The sequence below is a fragment of the Polypterus senegalus genome, chromosome 7 (genome assembly GCF_016835505.1).
Source record: "Polypterus senegalus isolate Bchr_013 chromosome 7, ASM1683550v1, whole genome shotgun sequence".
In the NCBI taxonomy this organism is placed as follows: Eukaryota; Metazoa; Chordata; class Cladistia; order Polypteriformes; family Polypteridae; genus Polypterus; species Polypterus senegalus.
In genome coordinates, this window is record NC_053160.1 from 70,132,922 (window position 1) to 70,157,062 (window position 24,141).

At 39.3% G+C, this 24,141-nt stretch overlaps 1 protein-coding gene across 1 annotated transcript in view; it reads right to left on the bottom strand.

Annotated features, from left to right (window-relative positions):
- Positions 1 to 6,331, bottom strand: part of fancc (FA complementation group C) — a 107,117-nt gene extending 100,786 nt beyond the window's left edge. Inside the window, exon 1 of the mRNA XM_039758851.1 lies at positions 6,266 to 6,331. The gene's annotated coding sequence lies outside the window, so the exon portion shown is untranslated. The remainder of the gene's footprint in view (positions 1 to 6,265) is intronic.
- Between the last annotated feature and the right edge of the window lie 17,810 nt (positions 6,332 to 24,141).

Genomic DNA, 24,141 nt, shown 5'->3' on the forward strand with positions numbered 1-24,141 from the left:
GTAGTATGTACCAAATTGTAGAGTTTCCCTTTATTTTTTTCCAGGTTTTGACACTTGAGGAAATGAAAGAGAATGGCACAGTGACGCAGTGGTAGCGCTGTTGCCTCGCAGTAAGGAGACCTGGGATCGCTTCCCTGGTCCTCCCTGCTTGGAGTTTGCATGTTCTCCCCGTACATATTAGGAAACATATTGGGAATTTATAAGATTAAGAAAAAAAGACAGCTGCTTTACAAACTGCCCATTTTCTAAACATTTGAGGAATTCACGCAATACTGTTGAAGAACTGTTTTTAGTGAAATCAATATTATGAAGATTTAACTTCACAAGTATTGAGACATTTAAAAATAATGCTAAAGACATAAATCACTTAGAAAGTTTTAATCCAAAAAAGATTACTAGATTTAGGGTCAGGCTAAATATCCTTTTTTCAATCAGTTGAATGATAATAGGCATAATCAGTGATGTTCCTTTTAAGCTAAAAAATGTGTAGCTCTGTACAAAAGGGAATGGATCTAGTGAGTCAGGAGTCTAATCAAGCATGGCTAGAGAAATCTTGATTCTGTTTGAAATGCAAGAAAAATCCTTCCATTGTGGAGAACACATATTTTGAAAACTGATATTTCATAAACAGAATATCCATTCCATTATAACTTTTATTTTTTCTATTCTGAAAGAGGATATTTTAATAACTAGTGCTCATTCAATAGTAAAATATTTAATGTGCTGTTTTACATTTGTTATTGGCGATATCAAATAAAACATAAAAATATGTTTACACATGGTTATGCTGTACTGTTCTGTGGTGATGAACGTTAGTGGTTTGTTGCAATTTGCAGATTTTTAAAAGAAAAACAGTGCACTCAGGCTCAGTGCACACACGGTGGAGTAGCCATGCATTCTCAGATTGTTTAATGGGGAAATCAGTTGGCCACATATTCACATGCAGACGTAGTCAATTCTGCCGATTTCCTCATTGACACTCCATGGGGCAAATCAGAGTACCTGTATCCACAATAGCATAAAAGGGAGCCCGAGCAGATTAGAAGGAGATTGAGACAGACAGGAAGACAAAGATTGGGAGGTTAAAGGAAAAGAAGAGAAGACAGCATCAAGGTAGAGTGGATGCTGTAGTGCCATAGTCAGGAGGTAAGTTCACCAGGTAGGGTCATTCCCCCTGATGACCCAGGGAGCAGGAGTAACCAACTTCTCCAAGAGAATCCCACAGAACGCAGAGGAATGATGGAGGGAGCAAGGCTTACAGAGTCCTGGCTGAACACCAAGGGATGGTGGTGGGGGCAGCAACCAGTCAGTTGGTTGACTGTGCTTGTCAGAAGGCATCTCCTGCTATACAACAGACCGCATGAGTGAGTAGCAAGAACATGTTTTAGAAGGCGGCACCAAATCTCATTATGATTTTTAATGGTACAGATTACAATTTATTGCACCCTTGGACTTTTAACTTCTTTACTGGATAATTTACTTATGAAATGTTAACCTCCACTGAACACTGTTTTTTATCAAGGATCATTTACTTATATATGTATAATGTATGTCCTCATCGCCCAATATATCCTCAGTTTACAATTATAAATGTAAACTAGGTGACCTATTTCCTGCCTTGTGTGTAATGCTGCTTGGATAGACTTAGCTCTCCCCTAACTCTGAACTAAATTATGCAGGTCTGAGAATGTTAAATAGGTTACTTATATAAAAAATGAAAATAATCAGTTGTCAATATGATTTAACTGCTGTTAAATTTAGAAATTAAAAGTTAAAATTTTTAGAATCACTTTGAAAATAAAGTTACTAGAGAAACTTTAATAAGAAAAAAAATGTTACAAAGGATTTTCACAGACGAGCAATGACAATGAAGGCATAATGCTTAGTGATGTTTAGTGATCAACCTTAGCTTAATATAATGCTTTCAACCTAACTTGCCAAAAAGCCTATTGCTGAGCCGATAGTTAATATATTGGCCAACACAGTGGCAACAGTAATCACATTCTTTCGTATGCCCTTTAATGCCTTTTTGAAATCATTATAATTTTAAAAAGAAGATGGCACTTAGCATCCAATCCCAAACTGCACTCCAATCCAGCAAAATACAGCATATATTTTAAACTGAAATAACATTCTCAATATCACTTAATCGTATTCAATGTTGTGAATATTCTGGCAGCTCTAGGCACAAGGAAGGTAGAAGCCCAAAATAGGGCAATCAATCTCAGAACCAACCCATTTACACACACTATGCCCAGTTTGGAATCAGCAGATAACTTAACACATTTGCTTTTGGAGATATAGCAGAAAGAAAATGTGTATTCCAAGGGAAGATTCAAGAAAACAAAAGAGAATATGTAAACTTAACACAGACAATTAGTGGGTGAAGGATTTTAACTCAGAATGCCATCTGTGAGGAAGCAGCACTAACTGTTGTGTCATTATACCAATGTGCTATTATATTCGCAAATATTCCAATTTTATTATAATGTAAATCACCATTGACCTATTTAGCTCATATGTGCATTAAATTGCACACATGTACACACTGAAAATAAATGTTTTTACCTGTTTAACATATTTCAAACACAGCAATATATTTACAATATATTGTAATCTGTCCATTCCTTTTTCTAAACTCTTTTTTTCAGTGCAGGGTTGTGAGTCGAAGCTTGTCTTGCATAAAGGAACAGTGGATAGGACTTCAGACTACTCCTGAGCCCCTACAGATGCAATGAGCCAGTTTACAGTAGTCAGTCCATCAAATTGCCCTGCTCTACATGGGCACTAAAAATCACAAAGAAATTAAAAGAGAATAAGTAACCTTGATCACCCTCAGCACTGCATCAGGAACAAAGTAATATAACACAGCAATGATAAAAATGATAATGAAAGCAATTTCTTTTTTATTTTTTGTTTTGATGCAATTAGCAACCACACCACCTGCGCTTCAGAACAGGTCGAGCACCTGAAGCTAAGCATGTTCGAGCCTGGCCAGTACTTGGATAGGGGACCATCTAAGAAATGCAATTGCTGTTGCTGGAAGAGGTGTTGGTAAAATCAGCAAAGGCTGCTCACCCTGTGGTCTGTGTGCGGATCCCAATGCCTCAGTGCAGTGAGAGGAAATACTGTGCTATAAATATAGTAGCATCCTTCAGACAAGACATAAAACCGAGGTCCCTGTGGTCATTAAAGATAACTGGCCATCTTGAAAATTGAGTAGGTTTAATCCCGACGTCCTAGTTAAAACTGCCCATCAAGGCCTTCTCAATTGTGGCACCCCTAATTATCTATTCTAATTGGCTTTCCTTCTCACCCCTTAACCACCTAATAGCTAATGTGTAGTAAGCATGCTGGTGCAATAATGGCTGCTATCATATCATCCAGGTGGGTGCTACACATTGGTGGTGGTTGATGTGGTTCCTCTATGTGCTTTGAGTAACAAGAAAAGAGCAATATAAAAGTAATTATTATTCTTTCTATGCTTGGGTTTAGTAGATCTCAGTAGTTAATAGTTAAAATTCTCAACAACATCACTCCAAATTCTGAAAGAGTTAAGTTCATAGTCATGGCAACAACAAACAATATTTTCTCCATTAAATGAAAGCTATAATGGAGCACACTCATAAAATAAAATAATTTCAAACACATATTAAAAGTATATAAAACATTTAGTACTTATTAACCTGTATAATTTCTCAATCTATACTGCTGTACGACTTGGTTGTGAAGGTACTGAATACAAATTGTGGTCTGCCATTCACAGAATCTTACCACAGACCACAGGCCTTCACTACAAATACGCAGTTCATGAACAAAAAGCATGAAAAACTGAATGGAATGTTCACACTGAAAAAGATGAATTTGAGTCTTTCATTTTTAAATTAATTTTTTTTTATCTGGATCCCACAAAATTATACTGTATGGGGGAATACAGGTATTTGCATGAGTGAATTTAGCTAGAAAGGCTACCACTGCCCTAGGTATGAACACACAGGGTCTGCCTTCAAATTATGCAGTATTTCCAATACGACAGTATGTTTTACCAATTAAAATGTATATCCAAAAAGATATCAGATCATTTACTAATGTAAAAACAGCCTTTTATTCTCCAACCTGTACATGAAGACCACAATAGAACAGAAAGCAAACTGTTGTGCAATAAAAATGAAAATAAACAGAAACATAAAACATCATTTTGAGAAAAGAGGGATGGAAAAGGCATATACAAATGTAGAGCAGTTAAGGATCTAATAAACAGTGTACACACACAGCCAGGCAGGTGCACACATGGAAATAAAGATAAGAAGTCAGAATTTGTTTGAGCCTCCCTAATTCAGGGCGCCCATAAGAAATGTAATGATGTACTTCATGAGGTAGAAATACATAATAAACAACATAAATTGCATCAAATATTTGAAATCTTAAAGTGTGTGTTTCAATTTAGATGTGTAAAGTCAAAATATTGTTAATTGTAATAGAAATTTGTAATTATTCGCCCTCTGATAAAGGTCCATATAAACTAGATAATAAATAATAATACTCTATAATAATAAATTGTATTTATATAGCACCTTTCCCATGCAAGATTCCTAGGAAAGATCAAAAATAATATATTCGAAATCACTGACCTTAAAATAGTCTGATACAATACCTCACCTGTTTGTTTGAAATTCATAATTTTTAACCTTTTGGGAATGGATCTTAAAGGGCTAGGACAACTAGTAAAGAATCAAATGTCAAAAATATCATACTTGTGATTAGTAACCTTGAAATAACATAAAACAACATTCCACATGTCTATATTATCAATGCCTGTTGTTTTTTTTTTAAGTTTTGTCAAAAGAAGTAATTTCCCATTATGAGATGAACTCATGGGGTCAGTTGATGTAGCATGCACAACATCAAGTCTTTCTGATCATTTTTGCTGAAGACATCTACTGTATTGGTTAACTCATTATCATGAGGTGTAATTTCCCACAGTACAAAAATGGACTACGTTTTTTTATGTCTAAAATGCCAAAAATAGGGGGAACCCCAAAGAGCTTGATGTCCCTTTATCATATGTTGAGTTAGGAGGTGCCAGACAAAAAAAAAAAAGCATTCATCATGCAAATAATTGAAACATTATTTTTATTCTTTATCTCATGCAATCAACTCTGTTAAACATTTTTAGAGCAAAAATCTTAAAAAATAAACTCTTTGCTTAACATTGATACTTCTATCTTAAAAAATGTAATAAATGCAGTATTGCTTTTGATTTGGTTTTCTATTACAAAGATACGGTATAACTATAAACAAAAGGCTTGCTTATTTTTAATTTCAACTGGTCAGCCTTCCTTAACAACGAGACGTTGACAAAGTGTGAACCCAAATAACAACCACAGCTTCCCAAAAACGACATTATAAGCTTAGCATTTTTCTGTTGCGAGTGTAAAATACGCTAATCATTCATCCATCTTCTGCCTCTCCTGCCCTCTTATAAGGAAAACGGTAATCATTAAGTGGTAGCTTCCTCGAAAAAGTAATGTTGTTATACGATGTCAATACTATCAAATCCCGTCGCTCAAAATTAGTTGGAATACTTTATTTATCAATACACTTAATTTTTGGAAACAATAATGTTATTATTTAATGTTTTTTTTCTAATCAAATGATACCTTCTCTGTTTATATATACACACACACATACATACATATACATATACATACACACACAGAGGGAGAAACCTCGTTGTTTATTGTCAGTGAACTTAGCTTTACTAACTTATTTTAATGAAGGCACAAAACGTAATGCATCCCATACAGCGCATATACATAAGTTAAACTACTGTATTCGTAGAATAAGGTTGCATGTGTATGCTTAATTTATTGTACCTATCTTTAAAACTCGTACTGAAATAACTACGATTGACTGATATTGATGTAAAGATATTGTAAATACTTTTAATATACTCTTTTGTCAAAACACTTAATTCGCAAATTCTGAAAAAATAAGGATGAAATATCTTGAAAAGCAGCTTTAACTGGACGAGCACCCTACATTAAAAACAATTTGACAGCGCACGTCAAACGATGCATATATTCATTTAATACGAACATACTTCATTTCTACAGTGGAAAATTAAGAATAATAATAATAAAACACATGTTCATTACAACACGGTTTCGTGAATTTATTTTAGCACCGGGAATAAAAATCTTCCCCATATCTACACATTGCTGATAAACTTAATTTAGTGCCGCTTATCTGAATAATAACTTACCTGACTGACTACACTTCAGTGAGCGCGCTACTCCCGGAAGTGGTGGACTTCAATTGGCTAAACTCGAATACCAATGTTTTCCCGCGCGTTACGGTTCCTGACAAAGGTCAAAAAGAACAGCAGTGGGCGTAACCATAACTTTTCCTCGTGCAGGCCACCCAACTTTGGAATTACGTTGTGCGGTTCAAAATTAGCTTTGAGTTCTCTTCAAATGTCGCATTGCTTTGTATTATGAATAAGTTTATAAAAAAAAACTAGTGTAATTTAAAAATGTGCTTCCTTCATTCTAATTGCAAAGATATTTCATCGTCAACGAAATATTTAAGTATTATTTTTGTGAATAAAAACGTGTATTGCATTGAAAAACTAGCCCAGAAATAGCCCTGTCTATGTGCCGTATATTTATCTGAAAACATTTAAAATAAGTCTTTTGAGACAAAATTATTATTTTTTACTGAAAAAATCTAACAAACCACTACAAGTAAAGCATCTCGATAATTAGAATAGACAAATAAGGAGGAACAGCCTAATAAAGTGGGTAACATCAATTTTGCTTTTGAATATTATTTGAGTAATGCCAAAAGACACAAAGATCGACGTCGAGAAGTAGTTTTGAGAATGACTTGGACCTAATGGGTATGTGAGCTGGGAGGAAGCAGGTGAATTCACCTAAAACTGGCTGCTATGAAGAATCCATGGTGCCATATGATCTGAACACAAAGGATGGTGTAAAGCCTATTAACGTCATATTTTGTATGCTTTAAACAAAAAATACATAAAAAAATTTCACAAGAAAGACTTAATATCCTCAAGTAGAAAAGGTAACACAGTGTCTTCATTAAGGTGAACCCTAAACAATCCCATGGGTCAGTATGGTTAGCATTTAAACTAAATTTGCCCATCAATAACTTTGAACATTTTGCAAGCCAAAGAGACAGTCATTATAGCAGGTTTACTTCAGGAGGTAGAAATACATAATAAATAACATAAATTGCATCAAATATTTGAAATCTTAAAGTGTGTGCTTCAATTTAAATGTGTAAAATCAAAATATAGTTAATTGTAATAGAAATTTGTAATTATTCGCCCTCTGATAAAGGTCCATATAAACTAGATAATAAATAATAATAATCTATAATAATACATTTTATTTATATAGCACCTTTCCCATGCAAGAATTCTAGGAAAGATCAAAAATAATATATTCTAAATCACTGACCTTAAAATAGTCTAATACAATACCTCACCTGTTTGTTTGAAATTCATAATTTTTAACCTTTTGGGAATGGATCTTAAAGGGCTAGGACAACTAGTAAAGAATCAAATGTCAAAAATATTATCAAATTTGTGATTAGCAACCTTGAAATAGAATAAAACAACATTCCACACGTCTATATTATCAATGCCTGTTTAATAACTTTGAACATTTTGCAAGCCAAAGAGACAGTCATTATAGCAGGTTTACTGATTACGTTTCAATTTATATAGATTATCTCAATAAGAATATAAATAACAAGCTGGTTACGTGTACAAATGGCAACTAAACTATATAGAATTAGCCGAACCATTACAGATGGACCTGGACATAGTCAGACAGATATGTGTCAGACGAAGTTTATGATTACATAATTCGGGGGGCTCATGAATGGTAGCAGTTGATGATAAATATGTATCATGACAGAAGTGTTTAAAATATATGAAGGAAACAAGCTGGGTTGACACAAGCTGGATGAAAGGTGCACATGTGGAAGCTAATTACGGGGAAATGTATTGCTCATTTTCTCACTCAAAGAAAAATAGATACATGAAATAAGTTTTGAAATAGAAAAATAGATAGTACTCAAGTAACTTAGTTTGATGGATGACACAGTATTTTGTTATAAATTAGATGATTAGATATTGACAGCTATTTAGGGCTGAATGGCCTGTTTTTGGCTAAAGGTTTTTTCTTATGTGGTAAATCACATCATGCCCCTCTTCCTTAATATTTTAGTCATTAGGAAATAATACTCTTTTAAAATATGCTTTTTAGGACCAAATAAATTACAATCTGATCCATCAAGGTTAGAACTTTAGTTAAAATATCCTACCTTGAGTGAGCAAGTGCATCCTTTGATTGACTGACATACTGCTTAGGGTTGACTCATATTGGTGGGATAGCTTTCAGCTTCCCCAACTCTAATTTCAGCCAATGAATCAACTTGTCTGTACAGCAAAGCTGTAGTCTTAAAATGTAGCTGTTGTTTTCATTACAATTTATTGACATTGTTGTACAGTAGCATGTTCAATGATCATTGTAACTGCTATGTCACTTAAATAATGTTGAAAGATTAAGTAAAGCAAAACAGAATAATGTTAGAATTGATGTACAATTCCCTTTGATGTATATGATTATTAAAGCAGCCATGTTCACTCCAGTATGGCTGAAAGATATCTAAAGCAATAAAGCCTAATATGTGATTGTAAATCAGGGAAGTTCTAGCTTCTTCTCAAAGCCCAAAGACATTCTGAAAATAAATTGTTTACTCTACATTGTCCCAGTATAAGTGTGAAAAACTGTGTGAAAACTGTATGGAATCTTTTTGTTCTTCAAGTGTTTTTTTTGTCTTAGACTGTTTTATCACAGATTCAAAATTGATGCATGTTAGGTTAACTTGTTACTCTCAGCTGGCCCAGTGTGACCCTTTGGTTTATGAGTAAGTGTGCCCTTTGATTGACTGGTACACCTCACAGGACTTTTGCCTCCAACTTTGATTTCAGAACATGAATGTGTTAATGAATGAATGAGTGAATGATCTTGTATGTTCAAAAGAACTGTAACCTTCAGTTATTTGAAGATTATAAGCAGCTGACTAATGTGTATTTCTTTTACATAAATGTTCCAAAGTCACTCTACAAAAACTTATATATATCACAATGAAATCTGGGGAATTTGGAAGCCAAGTCAACAACTAAAATCTATCATGTGCCTAAAACCATTCCTGAACAATTTTTTGTAGTATAGCGGGGCATATTATCCTGTGTGGTACATGGCCGGCCAGTCATTCCGGCCAATACCCCCAGGCTGCCAGATGGAGCCATCTCTGCAACATGGAGAGGCCCCGAATTCCAGCAGGGCATCATGGACTATGGAGTTTTAATACACAGCCCTGCTGGATAACGTCGGGGCCGCCAGGAGACACTGCAGGGAGACACAGAGATGTTTGTTTTTAGTACAGCCCAGAAGTACTTACAGGTTATGAGGACGGAAGAAATAAAGTGCTTCCGGAATGACAAAGAAAACAAGAGTTTTGATCTGACCCGGAAGTGCTAAGAAGTCACATGGACTGAGGGTTCAAAAGTACTTCCCGGACACGGATTATAAAAAGGACTGTGGGAGATCCCAGAGTTGAGCTGAGCTGGGTAGAAGGGTGGCAACGCGTCTGGGAGAGTGGAGGATTGATTATTGATTATTAGTATTTTGATTAATGAGTATTGTGGAGAGGAGGGTGTTTTGTGCACGTTTGTGTATTAATAAAGTCAACATTTGGACTTTTATCTGGTGTCTGGAGTCAAGTCTGAGGGTTCAAGGGAGCGATAGCGCCCCCTATCTGTCACACCTGCTAAAAGAGGTAATGGCCATTAGGGATGTATGTGGTCTACAACAATCTTTGGGTAGGTGGTACACGTCAAAGTAACTTCCACATGAATGCCAGTACCCAAGGTTCCCCAGCAGAACATTCCCCAGAGCATTATACATGCCTTTTTTCAATAGTGCATTCTGCTTCCTTCTCATTCCCATGCAGATGACACACACATACACAATCTTCCACACGATCTAAAAGGAAACGTGATTCGTCAGACAATGTCACCCCTTTGCATTGCTCCATGGTCCAGTTCCAGTATTCACATGAACATTGTAGGCACTTTCTGTGGACAAGGGTCAGCATGGACACTCTGAATGGTCTGCAGCTACACAGCCACATACAGAGCAGGTTGTGATGCACTGTGTGTTTTCATACACCTATCTCTCATGACCAGCATTACTTTTTCAGCAATTTGTCCTCGTCGTTCTTTTCTGTGGGATTGGTGCAGATGAGCTAGCCTTTGCTCTCCACATGCATCAATGATCTTTGGGGACCCATGACTCTGCTTCTGGTTCAGTGATTGTCCATCCTTGGACCACTTTTAGCGGGTGTTAACCACTGCATACTGGGAACACCTCACAAGACCTGCCATTTAGGAGATGCTCTGACCCAGTCGTGTAACCATCATAATTTGGCACTTGTGAAAGATGCACATATCCTTATACATTTTTTATAATACCAATATATATGAGTATATATACTCAGCAAAAAAAGAAACGTCCCTTTTTCAGGACTGTGTATTTCAACAATAATGTTTTAAAAATCCAAATAACTTTACAGATCTTCATTGTAAAGGGTTTAAACAATGTTTTCCATGCATGTTCAATTAACCCTAATCAATGAATTAACATGCACCTGTGGAATGGTCGTTAAGACCTTAACAGCTTACAGAAAGTAGGCATTTAAGGTCACAGTTCTAAAAACGCAGGACACTAAAGAGACTTGTCTACCGAGTGTGAAAAACACCCAAAGAAAGATGCCCAGGGTCCCTGCTCATATGCGTGAACGTGCATTAGGCATGCTGCAGGGAGGCATGAGGACTGCTGATGTGGCTAGGGCAATAAATTGCCATGTCCGCACTGTGAGACGCCTAAGACAGCTACAGGGGAGACAGGAAGGACAGCTGATCATCCTCGAAGTGGAAGAGCCCGGATCTTAATCCCATTGAGCACGTCTGGGACCTGTTGGATTGCAGGGTGAGGGCTAGGGCCATTCCCCCCAGAAATGTCCAGGAATTTTCAGGTGCCTTGGTGGAAGAGTGGGGTAACATCTCACAGCAAGAACTGACAAATCTGGTCCAGTCAATGAGGAGGAGATGCACTGCAGTACTTCAAGCAGCTGGTGGCCACACCAGATACTGACTGGTACTTTTGATTTTGAGCCTCCCTGCATTCAGGGACACATCGTGAAACATTTTTAGTGTATGTCTTATGGTGTTGACTCTTTTAGTGTTCATACAAATATTTACACATTAAGTTTACTGAAAGTAAAAACAGTTGAAAGTCAGAGGACGTTTCTTTTTTTGCTGAGTATATATATATATTGTCACACACGTGTGCATGGGAAGCAGCTGAAGGGCTTAGACAATACTGTTTATACATCTGCCCAGGGGGGGGCGGGGTACGCTGACGCTCTTTCTGAGTTCTCTGCAGGTCTTACCCGGGAAATCCCACCAGGAGCCGCCATTTCCAGGAAGGACACACCACCTCGGTTCCGGCCCCAAGAATGAGGTCACTTCGGTTCCGGCCCCAAGGGTGATGTCACTTCCAGTTCCGGCCCAGAGGACGACATCATTTCCGCCCTCTGAGCTATAAAGCTCACTGCCTTTGCTTAGGCAGGCAGTTCTGTCTTGGACTCTGTTGTGTAAACAACTGTTTTGAAAATGCCTCAATTTCTATTGCAGCCGGGAAACCGCATTAAACGGGTGGCTGCCCCAAACCTTTCCACGCCTCTGGTCTCCAGTTATTACAGTGGCGTAGTCGGCAGGATGGTGTCCCCGAAGAACCCGGGACACGGACCTTCAAGGAACCAGGTGGGTGAGTACCGGGGCCGAGTTTCGGGCAGGGAGTGCGCGGAGGGTCAGGAAGGACGCGTGCAGGCTCTGCTCCACGAGCATAACCCGGGGCTACCAACCCATCTCGTGGAGAAGGTAGAGGGGACCCACAGGCGTGGGCTGGCTTCTGGGGAAAACACACGAGTGGCTCAGTATGCTCTTCTGGGTAGGAAAGCCGAGCCCATCGGGACCAAGGTCCCTGTTAACGATGGGCTGTCCCCAGGCCGGCAGGTAAAGAATATAATAGACTGGGAGTTTAACCCAACAAAGGGCTGTCAGAGCAGGCTATGGCTCTCTGGCAACAGGTGGGTGAGTGGCTACGCCATTTGATTTGACCCCTTGCAAATAGTGCAGCAAGTGGCCTGTTTTTGCTGCTACAGCAATACCCCAGGAATTTGCCCAGCCGGCCTGGGGAGAATTCCATTCCTGGACGAGCTGCTACAGCTCTTGCAACCCAGAGGCCGGCTGTGAAACCGGGAGGGCAGACCAGCCGCTCTGTGGACTACCGGGAGTTATGTCCTACAAAGCAGTCCCTTCCACGCAATCCAGAGCCTGTTCGAAGTCGCCGGGCCGTCTGGCTTGCGACCTGTCGGGAACAAGGCGGACCGTAGGGGACAATGGCGGGGTTGTTTGTGTGCCCTTAGCAATCCCTGGCGGATAAACATACGGGAGAGCTTATTATTAATGGACATATGGTAACAGCGCTGTTTGATTCCGGCAGTAACGTGTCTGTCGTTGCTCGCCGCTTTGTTCTACCGCAACAATGGATTAAGAAAAGACCAGTCTAAAATGTATACACGGAGATATCCGCCGTACAATACCGCCCGGTGTTACGTATGTCTCGGAGGAACCCTTCGCGCTTACGTGCGGTACACCGGATCCTCCGTTTCCGTAATCCTCGGGCGGACTGGTCTGACAGTAACCGCGGTAGTTTAGAAAGCATTCCCCGAAAAGCTTTTGGCCTCGTTATAGATGATAAAGACTCATCTCAAGCTGCTTCCACACCGTGTAATCAGCCGACAGGGAGTGGGGCGGTAGGCCAAGAGAGTGACGAAGATACTCCCGGACCGTCGCGGGCTACTACGTCATCCACTAGCGCCCCGGCAGCGAGGAGGATTCTCCGCCCCTTGAGGTCAGACCGACCCGCTCTCTGAGTTGCACTTTCAGTTTAGAGCGACTCCGGCTTCTTTCAAGAGAGAACAGTGGAATGACGACTCTCTGAAGCACATAAAGAATGCAGTGGTTCTCGTTAACGCCAACGACGCATTTGCCCATGCCACAGGGACCTCACTTTGTCATGGATAATGAATTATTGTATCGGGTTGCTGAACATGAGGGAAGGTCCGGAAGTTGTTGCTAGTCCCGCGGACCTACCGGCGGCAGGTTTGCGAGTTAGCCCACTCTCACCTTCTTGGAGGCCATCTCGGCCCGATAAAACATTAGAGCGCATTAAGCTCCGTTTTTTGGCCGGGATTAATGAGGAGGTTCGCGCTTTTGCATTTCCTGCCGGAGTGTCAACTGCGGCAAATTCCTAGGAAGGACCGTGCTCCTCTGATTCCCCTTCCCCTTATTGACGTTCCTTTGACAGGATTGGGGTGATATAGTAGGACCCTGGAGCCCTCAGCCCGAGGATATAAATATATACTCGTCCTCGTGGATTATGCAACCCGATTCCCTGAAGCCGTTCCATTGCGCCGCTACCACTAAAAATATTGCACGGGAACTAGTAGGAGTCTTTTCACGGTGGGCATTCCTAGAGAAGTCCTGACGGACCAAGGAACGCCTTTCACCTCGGAAACGTTCAAGGAGACTGCCAAGTTACTGAAAATAAAGCATTTAAAACCTCGTGTATCATCCTCAAACCGATGGGCTAGTGGAGAGATTCAATCAAACTCTCAAGCAAATGCTACGTAAGGTAGTCAGCAAGGATGGGAGGAATTGGGACCAACTCCTCCCCCTTGTCCTCTTTGCCTACGGAAGTCCTCAAGCCTCTACGGGTTCTCTCCCTTTGAATTACTATACGGAAGACAGCCCCGGGGCTTATTAGATATTTTAAAAGAGGGCTGGGAAGGGGAGGCACAGCCCTCCACTAACATTTTGGAGTATATCGCCCAATTGCGATAGATTTGATGTAATAAGACCTATACTAAAAGTCATATCGAGGAGGCACAATCAGCACAGGCCCGCCTGTATGACCGTGGCACGACTCTCCGGGAGTTCCAACCGGGGGATCGTCATGGTATTGGTTCCTACTTCACACTCTAAACTGCTCGCACATTGGCTAGGCCCCTACGAAATTAAGGAGAGGAAGGGATTGGTCGACTATTTGGTGAAACAGCCCAATCGCCGACCAGCTGAGCGAATATATCATGTAAACCTGCTGAAACCGTGGAAGGAGAGGGATCCCGATCCCTCCTCCGGACAGCCCTGCTCTCTTCGCGAAGTAAGTGCCCTTAATTTCGCAACAGCTATCTCCCAGACAGAGACAGGAGCTCAAGCAGCTATCCGCCGGTCCCAGAGGTGGTAAGTGAACAGCCAGGTCGGACCTCTCTGATTGCGCACATATTGACTGACCGGGGTGATCGTCCGTGAGCGACCCTACAGACTCCCGGAGGCAAAGAAAGTAGAAGTGGAACTGGAAATCAAGCGAATGCTGGCACTAGGAGTGATCGAGGACAGTAGTAGTCCCTGGTCCAGCCCCATCGCCTTGATTGCTAAGCCTGACGGCAGTTGGAGGTTTTGCAATGACTTCCGCCGGCTCAACCAAGTTTCCGATTTGATGCTTATCCCATGCCTCGCGTGGGCGACCTCCTCGAGACTGGGACCAGCCAAATTCTTGACTACACTTGACATGACAAAGGGGTACTGGCAGGTTCCTTTAACGGAGTCCGAAGGAAAAACGCGCTTAGCACTCCTAGCGGACACTGGCAGTATCGTGTCCTTCCATTCGGGTTACACGGGCCCTGCGACTTTTCAGCGTCTGGTGGACAAAGTGCTCCGCGCCCATAACTCGTTCTGTGCTGCCTATCTGGATGACGTTGTCATCTATTCCAGCACCTGGAAGGAGCACATACAGCAGGTCACAGCAGTATTACGGACATTGGGAGAGGCCGGGGGCTCGCATCAACCCCAAGAAATGTTACTTGGGTTGAGAGAAGCCAAATATTTGGGCTACCTAGTGGGCGGGTACTGTGAGGCCACAGTGTTCCAAGTTGCAAGCCATAATGGCCTGGCCCGTCCAAAACCAAGCGGCAAGTCCAATCCTTTCTCGGTTTGGCGGGTACTACCGCCGGTTTGTGCCTCGCTTCTCCGAGAGCGCGCCTTGACCGACTTGACAAAGAAAAGAGCTCCTAATACGGTGGTATGGTCTGATAAAGCGGGGGCTGCATTCAGTGACTTAAAAAGGGCTCTGACTTCAGCACCTATCTTAATCTCCCCTAACTTCTCTCTCCCTTTTGTCCTCCAGACGGACGCTTCGGACACAGGCTTGGGAGCCGTGTTGAGCCAAAGCGTCGACGGTGTTGAACACCCCGTTATGTACCTGAGCCGGAAACTGTTGGACCGGGAGACCAGGTACGCGGCGGTGGAGAAGGAGGCTCTGGCGATCAAATGGGCGGTGACGCAGCTGCGGTACTACCTCTTGGGTGCGTGTTCACTCTGGTGACGGATCATGCGCCTTTAAAGTGGATGGCCCTTCACAGGGAGTCAATCCGCGGGTCACGAGGTGGTTTCTTGACCTGCAGCAGTACAAATATACGCTCGTTCATCGACAGGGGTCCCTTCATGCCAACGCCGATGCCCTCTCCCGGGCCCACGACCTCTCGGTGCAGGTCGCCCGACCCGACGGGTCTGGGCTGAGGGGGGAGTCTTGTCACACACGTGTGCATGGGAAGCAGCTGAAGGGCTTAGACAATACTGTTTATACATCTGCCCAGGGGCGGGTGCGCTGACGCTCTTTCTGAGTTCTCTGCAGGTCTTACCCGGAAATCCCACCAGGAGCCGCCATTTCCAGGAAGGACACACCACCTCGGTTCCGGCCCCAAGAATGAGGTCACTTCGGTTCCGCCCCAAGGGTGATGTCACTTCCAGTTCGGCCCAGAGGACGACATCATTTCCGCCCTCTGAGCTATAAAGCTCACTGCCTTTGCTTAGGCAGGCAGTTCTGTCTTGGACTCTGTTGTGTAAACAACTGTTTTGAAAATGCCTCAATTTCTATTGCAGCCGGGAAACCGCATTAAACGGGTGGCTGCCCCAAACCTTTCCACGCCTCTGGTCTCCAGTTATTACAATATATATATATATATATATATATATGTATGTATATATATATATATATATATATATATATATATAACTGGTTTTTATATAAAGATATTGAAACATATACTGTACATTATTGGAAAAATACATTAAAATGACCTTTACACAAACCTAGTGATAATTATTATTCTATATTGCTATTATCCCATCATCAATGCAATGCTCTACACAGTTGATATACTTTTTAAAAAATTCTATCTACATGAGCACAAATTGTTTGATTTTTAAATATTCTTGTGTTAAAGCATGTCAATGTCCAATGGGCAAACAGACAACATATTAATACAATTTGCACAGACTATTTGAAGGCAAGGTTTCCTATTTGAATGTCTGCTGTGCATCTAATGTTCTTTATTGCTTCATTTTTTAAGTGCGTCTGGAATGGGTTTTTCATCAAAAGACCAGACCAGCATAGCTTTATCTATGAAGTTTGCTGTCTCCTAGACTTTGTGGTGCCATTGCTTTTTAGCTTAGCCTTTGTAAAATAAGTGTCTTTGTAAAGGGATGTTTTATTACCTGTCTTAATTACATTCATTTTAATCCAGACACTCCTTAAACACAGAATTTCATTAAACAACAGCAAAAGCTTTTTTGTAAAGTGTCTGTATTCATATCATAAATGAGTTCTTTGGAAATATGGCATTGTGGCTGCTACCTTACAGTTAAAGTAAATTGGAATTTTATCCTGACTGGTCACTGTCTGTGTGGAGTTTGCATGTTTTCTCATTGTCTGCATTTGTTTTTCCTTCATGTTCTTGGTTTTCCTCTGACATCCCAACGATCTCCAGATTTATTTCACTAGCAACTTAAAATTTGTCCTTTATGAGTGAGTTTGACTGTGTATGTGAATGTGCAAAATGGCAATCTTGCCTTATGCCCCCATGCTTCTAGAATAGGCTCTAACATCCTAAAGTTGTATTAAGCAATAGGTTCATGAAGTTAATTTCACTACATTGTACAAGTGCCACGTTTATCTAATTCTGTCTGAACATCACTGCTCTGCTTGAAGAAGTAAAAGACAAAGTGCATGATACCTTTGGCTAATTACATGAATAGACACTTGCTTTGTAGCCAGACATGCACCACAAGGAGCCAGAGAGTGCCTCCTTGAGGTCTTTTTAGTAATGGAAGTTTGTCATCCCACATAGATCAGGCTGCAATGAAAGTGAATGTGTACACCCCAGGGGGCAGCTAGTCAACAATTTTACATTTTATGTGTTTGCTTGCTTGTTTCTTGATGATAACAGATTTAACTACCTATATATTAGCAGCACACTGGCTCTGTAGTTAGCTTTGCTGCTTCACTTCTCTAGAGGTCAAGGTTTGTGTTTTCACATTCTCCTGGGTAGGCTTTCTCTGACGTGTTCAGTTTCCTCCCAAATCCCAGATACATTCAACAGAGGTTAAAGGCTACTCCAAATTGCCCAGTAAGGATAATACAAGTGCACCTTCTGACCTTTTAATATCTCAAGCAATATTGTTTCTTGTCTTGTACCTGGAAAAATGAATGAATGAAATTCATATTATCTGTGTTCCCATCAGTGTATTACAATTTAAAGTAATAATAATACATGGGTATTTATTCAAACATAAAGCATATCATTGTATCAACTGTAGATTCCTAGAAACCATTCAGATTTAGAAATCAATCAATCTTTAATTTGTATAGTACCGCTTATAGCATTCGTCATCACTGGATAAAGCAAACACCATTACACTGCTGTATCATGTGCAAATATAAAGAAATTGAAACAGAAAAATCTTGCTAAAACAAATACGTTACACTGACTGATCCCTGAAGAAAAATGAGAAATGAACTGATAAATCTTCAGAGCAAGTATGAAAAATAATTTTAAAATCAAGTATAGTTAAAGTATATTTACGTTAAACTATAATAAATGTTGCATGGTAAAACTGAAGCACAAGATGAAAATGCAGGATTAAGTTTCAAATCGTGCTTAGGGCTTCCTAGCCAAGTGAGTTAGTAGAACGAACAGGATGAAAAGTCAACACTGTCACACAGAGCAGCAGGGACTGATGAAGGTAGTATTTGAAGGGACAACGATTTAAAAACCAGAACAGGTTGTGGCTCTTCAGACTTGGGAAATGTGAAATGTTAGAGGCTAATGTGAGGTCTGCAATACATCAATGACAGGAGCACCCATACAGGAACAGTTTAGGAGAAGTGAAGTGTAAAAATGAGCATGCATGAGGTCACAGAGTGCAAGTCTAGAGTAACAGAATGCTACGTCACAACTGTATGGGGTCACTAAGGGCATAACTTGTAGAAGAAGACAGAAGTCTGAAGAACATGAAACAGATGAAAACAGTCTGTCTGAAGGCTGGTGATATTTTTATGTGTTCAATGTCTCAGAAGACAAGCTTAACTTGTGTAGATCCCAAATAGGCCTGAGTGTGTATAAAAAATGGACAGATGTTTTGCAGCTCCGATTATCTTAATTTTGTCTAAAACAAAGTAGACATGTGTTGTTTTTAGATGAATGTACAATGAAAGAATCTGACCAGCAGAGGGCAGCCTAAGCAAAATCCAAAAAAATGTTTGGGTACTGTCATATTCATGGAGCTCTCTGTCCCAGGGTCTCGTTTTATTTATGAATATCATGAGTTTTTGTACCTTTGGAAGTATGACATCAGAAAAAGTATTTATTCGCATTTAGATTTTTCCTGTATTGATTTTGAATTAAATAGTTGTATTATATTATTATTTGTTTGTTTGAGTAGCATGCTACTGTTATGTCATAATTTTTAAAAATGAAATATATTTAAAAAATGAAAAAGTTGAAAGAATCTTTAAATTATATAAAAAAAGAATAAATATAAGCTGCAAAATAAATATGTCCATAGACCACATGAAATTTACTGAAAAAATATACAAATTAATATTAAATGAATTAGCTATAATTTCTGGGAATGGAGGCATGACCTAAGGTAGCGTAGGACATAAGAATGATTAAGCAAGAGAATGAAAAACTCCTTCTCATGATAAGAAATACAGCTGCCCCCAGACGACCAGAAAGGCAGTTATGGTGCAACAGTTTCAATTCAGTTTGTATTGTGAGTTATACAAGGAGCCATTCACTTTTGTGTAATCTCTTTTACTCCTTCCATGTTTCAGTGTAGATATGTTATCCAGTTAAAACATTTTGAGAAAAATCCCCATAAAGGAGTATTGCAATGCATTGGGTGATGGTGATAGTGACTTTTACTGCTGCAATCCAAACTGCTGTTCAGAGCTGCAGTACCAGTCCTGGCTTTAACTTTGGTCATTTGCCACCATGTTGATTCCTCCACACCCCAGTGGCATAATGATAAGCTAAAAGATCATCCTTGCAGATCCTGAAGCAAATAATTCTATGCCCACATTTGGCAATTTATTTATCAGTGTTTGGCACCTACTGAATAGAATTAATTTGTGTGGGCATGGATTCTACAAGACGCTGGATGCATTGTTCAAAAATGTTGCACCATGCAGAAATGATTGTATTGAATAGTTTTTGTATATTGGATGCCTGCACATTCTTACTGTAAGGAGCCTTTCCCACCTCTTTCCAAAGATGCTTGATAAGGATGAGATCTGTGTATGGTGAAAGGCTAAATTATCAATGCACTATTATGCACTGAAAGCACAGATTAACAACTACAGTACAGTAGTCTGATCTGAGAGATGGTCCTACTTCCCCAAATGTACAAAGAACAGTGCAGGAAATCCAAGAATTTTACTTTCAACTATTTCCTTGCGTTCCTACCTCATGCTATGGAATGGAATTTTCAACCATCGTTGGTTAAATTTTAGGCTTTGCAGCATTTGTTTTAGATAAAATATAGTGTAACATCCCATGGACAGGTTGTGGAAAGGGAATAATGCAGATAGAGAGGACTTACCTGGAAGCACTTTGGGGACACTCTTTTGCTGCTGAAATCCATTGTCCTGGGTGTATGGGTGCAAGAGACTCTCATGTAGGATCCTGAATTGGAGAAAATAAAGGAGCTGGGGAGTATATGCCGGATAGTATTGCTTTCAACCCTAAGTGAACAGTGTGAAAAGCAGCTGGCAGCATGAATGGCAGTTGTAAGTGTATTGAGCGGCATAGAAGTGGTGGTAGAAGTCTAGGAAAGCACAAAAGAGATTGTTTGGGCCTGGAAGAATAACAGTCCTTTTACGGGCCACTTATAGTAAGCATGTCTGTGCTGAATCTGTTTCTCCATCTATACCCTGGCCCCATGACTGCCTGGTTATTACAATATTATATAAAATGTTGTATTACTCATACTTTAACAACAAACCTAGCTGAACCTCAATGTGATGAAAAATATGTTTAATCAATATTTGCAGAGCATTTCCCCTCAATTACCATTAATTATCGCATTTTTTTATTAATCACTTTAGATACTAGGCGGCGCTTTTGTGGCAAAGCCTTATATCACTTTTACTCTTATACAACAGCAAGAAAATGTTTTGTTAGTGGTGGCAATTATACATCAGAGATATTATTAAGTGCCACAAATATCTATTTTGGGACCCTTATTTTTTTGAATGTACTTGCCACCACTAGTTCTTAACAGTCCTAAATAAAATTGAATTCCCACAGCTATGCATACAACACACAGATTTATTCCTTAAGAGATGACCCTGAAGTTCTAAATCTTCTGATCCAGTGTCTTAGATCATCTACTTGCAAATAAGGTTAAATGAAAGAGTCTTGGTGTCATAGATTTGGTGTTAAACTTCACTACTTCATATAAATGTATAGTAAGATTGTACTGTTTCACTTAAGAAACACAACTACAATAAATCTAAAGGTTTTATATCATTGGCAGATGCTAAAATGTTACTATGTACTTTTGTATTTAGCCGTTTGGAGTACTGAAATATAGTTCTATGAGAATTGACTGAAAAAATTAAAACTTGGCTAAAGTTTGTTCAAAACACAAGAATCTTAACTTTAAAGAGAATATTTAACAATATCTTACCAGTCTAACTATCATTACAAGGCTACCTGTATCTGTTAGGATTAATTTTAAAACTTTTAAATATACATAAGCCTTTGATCAGTCTAGCACTTCTTGTATTTTGGGTTGTCTGTTCTCTTGCACTACCATTCATAATCTTAGATCTTTTAACACTGGCTTGCTCAGTATTACAAACAGGAAAAAAAAAACAATCTGCCAGCATTTTCTTTTTAAGCACATGCACCAAAAATCCAAAATACTTTACTATTGGACATACTGTATACCGGGCCAGTTTCTCGCAGTGGAGGAAGGTGATGATTGTTTCTTATCACAAACTGCTGTTTTTGCTTGCTATACTGGTCACTAATCACTACTTTTGTGTTTATCTCCTTTTTCCCCTTTTTCTAGTTATCTGAGGTGACACTAGGTGCAGCTACTTTCAAGGATGTAAAGGTTAATAACACTCCACAAGAGTATTCTCATAATGGTGATGTCTTTATGCTGGCCAGTCTATTGGCTCTGAAACCCCTTAAAGGGTTCTTTTCTCCAGAATACAGCTGACTGGATATTTTGTTTTCCTCCCCTCCCTGGCCATCTGACAACTGCATTTGTCTATTAAGCTGGACATTTTGTTTCTAATTTTAATTGTCTTAAATATTCTTTTATGAATATCTGTTCTTTAATTCTTGCCTTTTTGTGACTGTCTAGCGATTATTATTGTAGAGCACTTTAAACTGCTTTCATGTATGAATATGTGCTATGTGAAGAAATGTTGTTATTGTATTTACTGCACTGACAGTGAACTTGAATCACAAGACCCAGCAGCTGACACAACACTTATGGCTTCATGTCACTTGTTTCTGTTATAAGCAAGGATGCTCAGGGAAGCATTTTTGTATAGTGTTTACATCAAGTATATGCAAATAATATTTACATACTTACACTAGGTAGATAAGACCAAAAATAATTTTGAAGAAGATCCAGCCTAATAAAACTGTTTAATTCCTACTCACTTTTTGAGTCAAGATTTCAAGGAGACCAAACCACTAAAATCTACTACAGTACAGTACTTGGTAACTTATTTTACGCATCTAATGTTTTCCATGTGAAAATAAAAATATTTTTAATGCTAATAAGAAATGTATCGTTAACCAGCTTTCATCTGTATCCTGTGTTTTATTTGAAGAGCTCTTCTCCTGACTTTCTTTTGCACTGTTTTAGCCATTTATATAACATGGGTTCTAAATACATTTGAAAATGCTATGGTTGTAATTTTTAATTTTGCTACATTTTAGAATATTTGCTTAAAACTCATTTTCCAGGCAGAGGAGTAGCTTCAGTGACAGACTTTTGTCACTGTCTTGCTCCACTGACAGACTGAGGACATCATTCCTCCTCCACACTATGCGACTCTTCAGTTCCACCCGGGGGAGTAAATGCTAACATTACTCAAAGTTATTGTCTGCTTTTTTATTTTTATTTTTTTCATTTTTATTACTATTTAATTTAATATTGTTTCTTTGTATCAAAGTAAAAGAACTAACATAAAAAAGAGAGGGGGTGACCAGAAGATGAAACAAAGTCAGAAAATTAAAGCAAGGGGCAAAATCAAGTAACCAAAAAAACTATTGCCAAAACCAAAATTGTAACTAGAAATCATAGTCAAGAAAAACATGATTAGAGGTCTTTTTTTAACGGGAGTATTTTCATTAAAAACACACACACACACAGATTGTATTCGCAATCTTATATGGGGAAGAGATGACAATGCTGAAATATTAACCCATCGCTGAGACTGTTGTGACTGGGAATCGCAAAGCACGTAAGTCCTAAAAGCACTTCCAAAGACCTCCACTAGATGGGGGAATCCCACAAAAAAGTCTTGCAGAATCTTTATAAAATACAATTTTAATATCACAAAAATGTTCTTCAATAACAATGAAGCTCCATTGAGCACAAAAGCAAAATAATTTATCCTGAACAATAAGGCAATCTAATGCGACCAACACAAAGCATAAGAACGCATCATTTCCTAGTACATTCAAAATTAACTGCTGGAAACTGCAGGGGACCCAGTGGATTTACAGGATGGAGGACAGCTCCTGGGGTGACCACCCACAAAACACATTGGAACACAACACAGGCAAAGAAAATACAGCAGATAATTAACCTAAGTAACATTAATATAAATTAATAGCTCAACAAAGAACAAAAAAAAAATCATAAAAAAAAGTTGAACCCCAGCCACGGGAAGAACCCCGGCTGAGATACAACAGCAATAACTACACATGCTGCGCTCTTCCTGACTTGTCTCTAAGGCAAAAATGAAAAAAATGCTCCAAAATGACAGCACCCATGAAAAAAATGCAAAATCAATGCAAAGTGTGAACTCTATCTGTGTCATATCCCCTACAGTGCCAAGACATCAAGGCTAAACATAACAGATGACTAGAAAATCAATTACTATCTCATTACCAACCACAATGTGCCTTTATGCAGCAATTCATTATGTCATTCTCACTATTGCTCACACTTCAGTAGCAGCCTACTGCACTTGAGGTGAGCAACAAATATAAACAAGAAGAGGGTCATAACCAGAAGTGCAGAAAAAGATTAGGATCTATAGCACAAAGGCACATAAGAGTTTATCTGTGAACTTCAATAAAAAAAGTGGTGCGTCAGGCAACCTTTTAAGCCAGCACAAATTAGTTTTTTGGTCATGACATTTGTAGTCTCACTCACCAAATACAAGGCAGCCCTTGCAAGAGAAAGACAAAATGACAACACCCATTATACACAAAATAGTGATAGAAACGGTTCAAAATAAAATTACTAAATCTAAACAAGGCACAGAAACTTAAATCTAGTAAGAAACTTTAATTCATTGACCTCAAAACCTCTGGAAA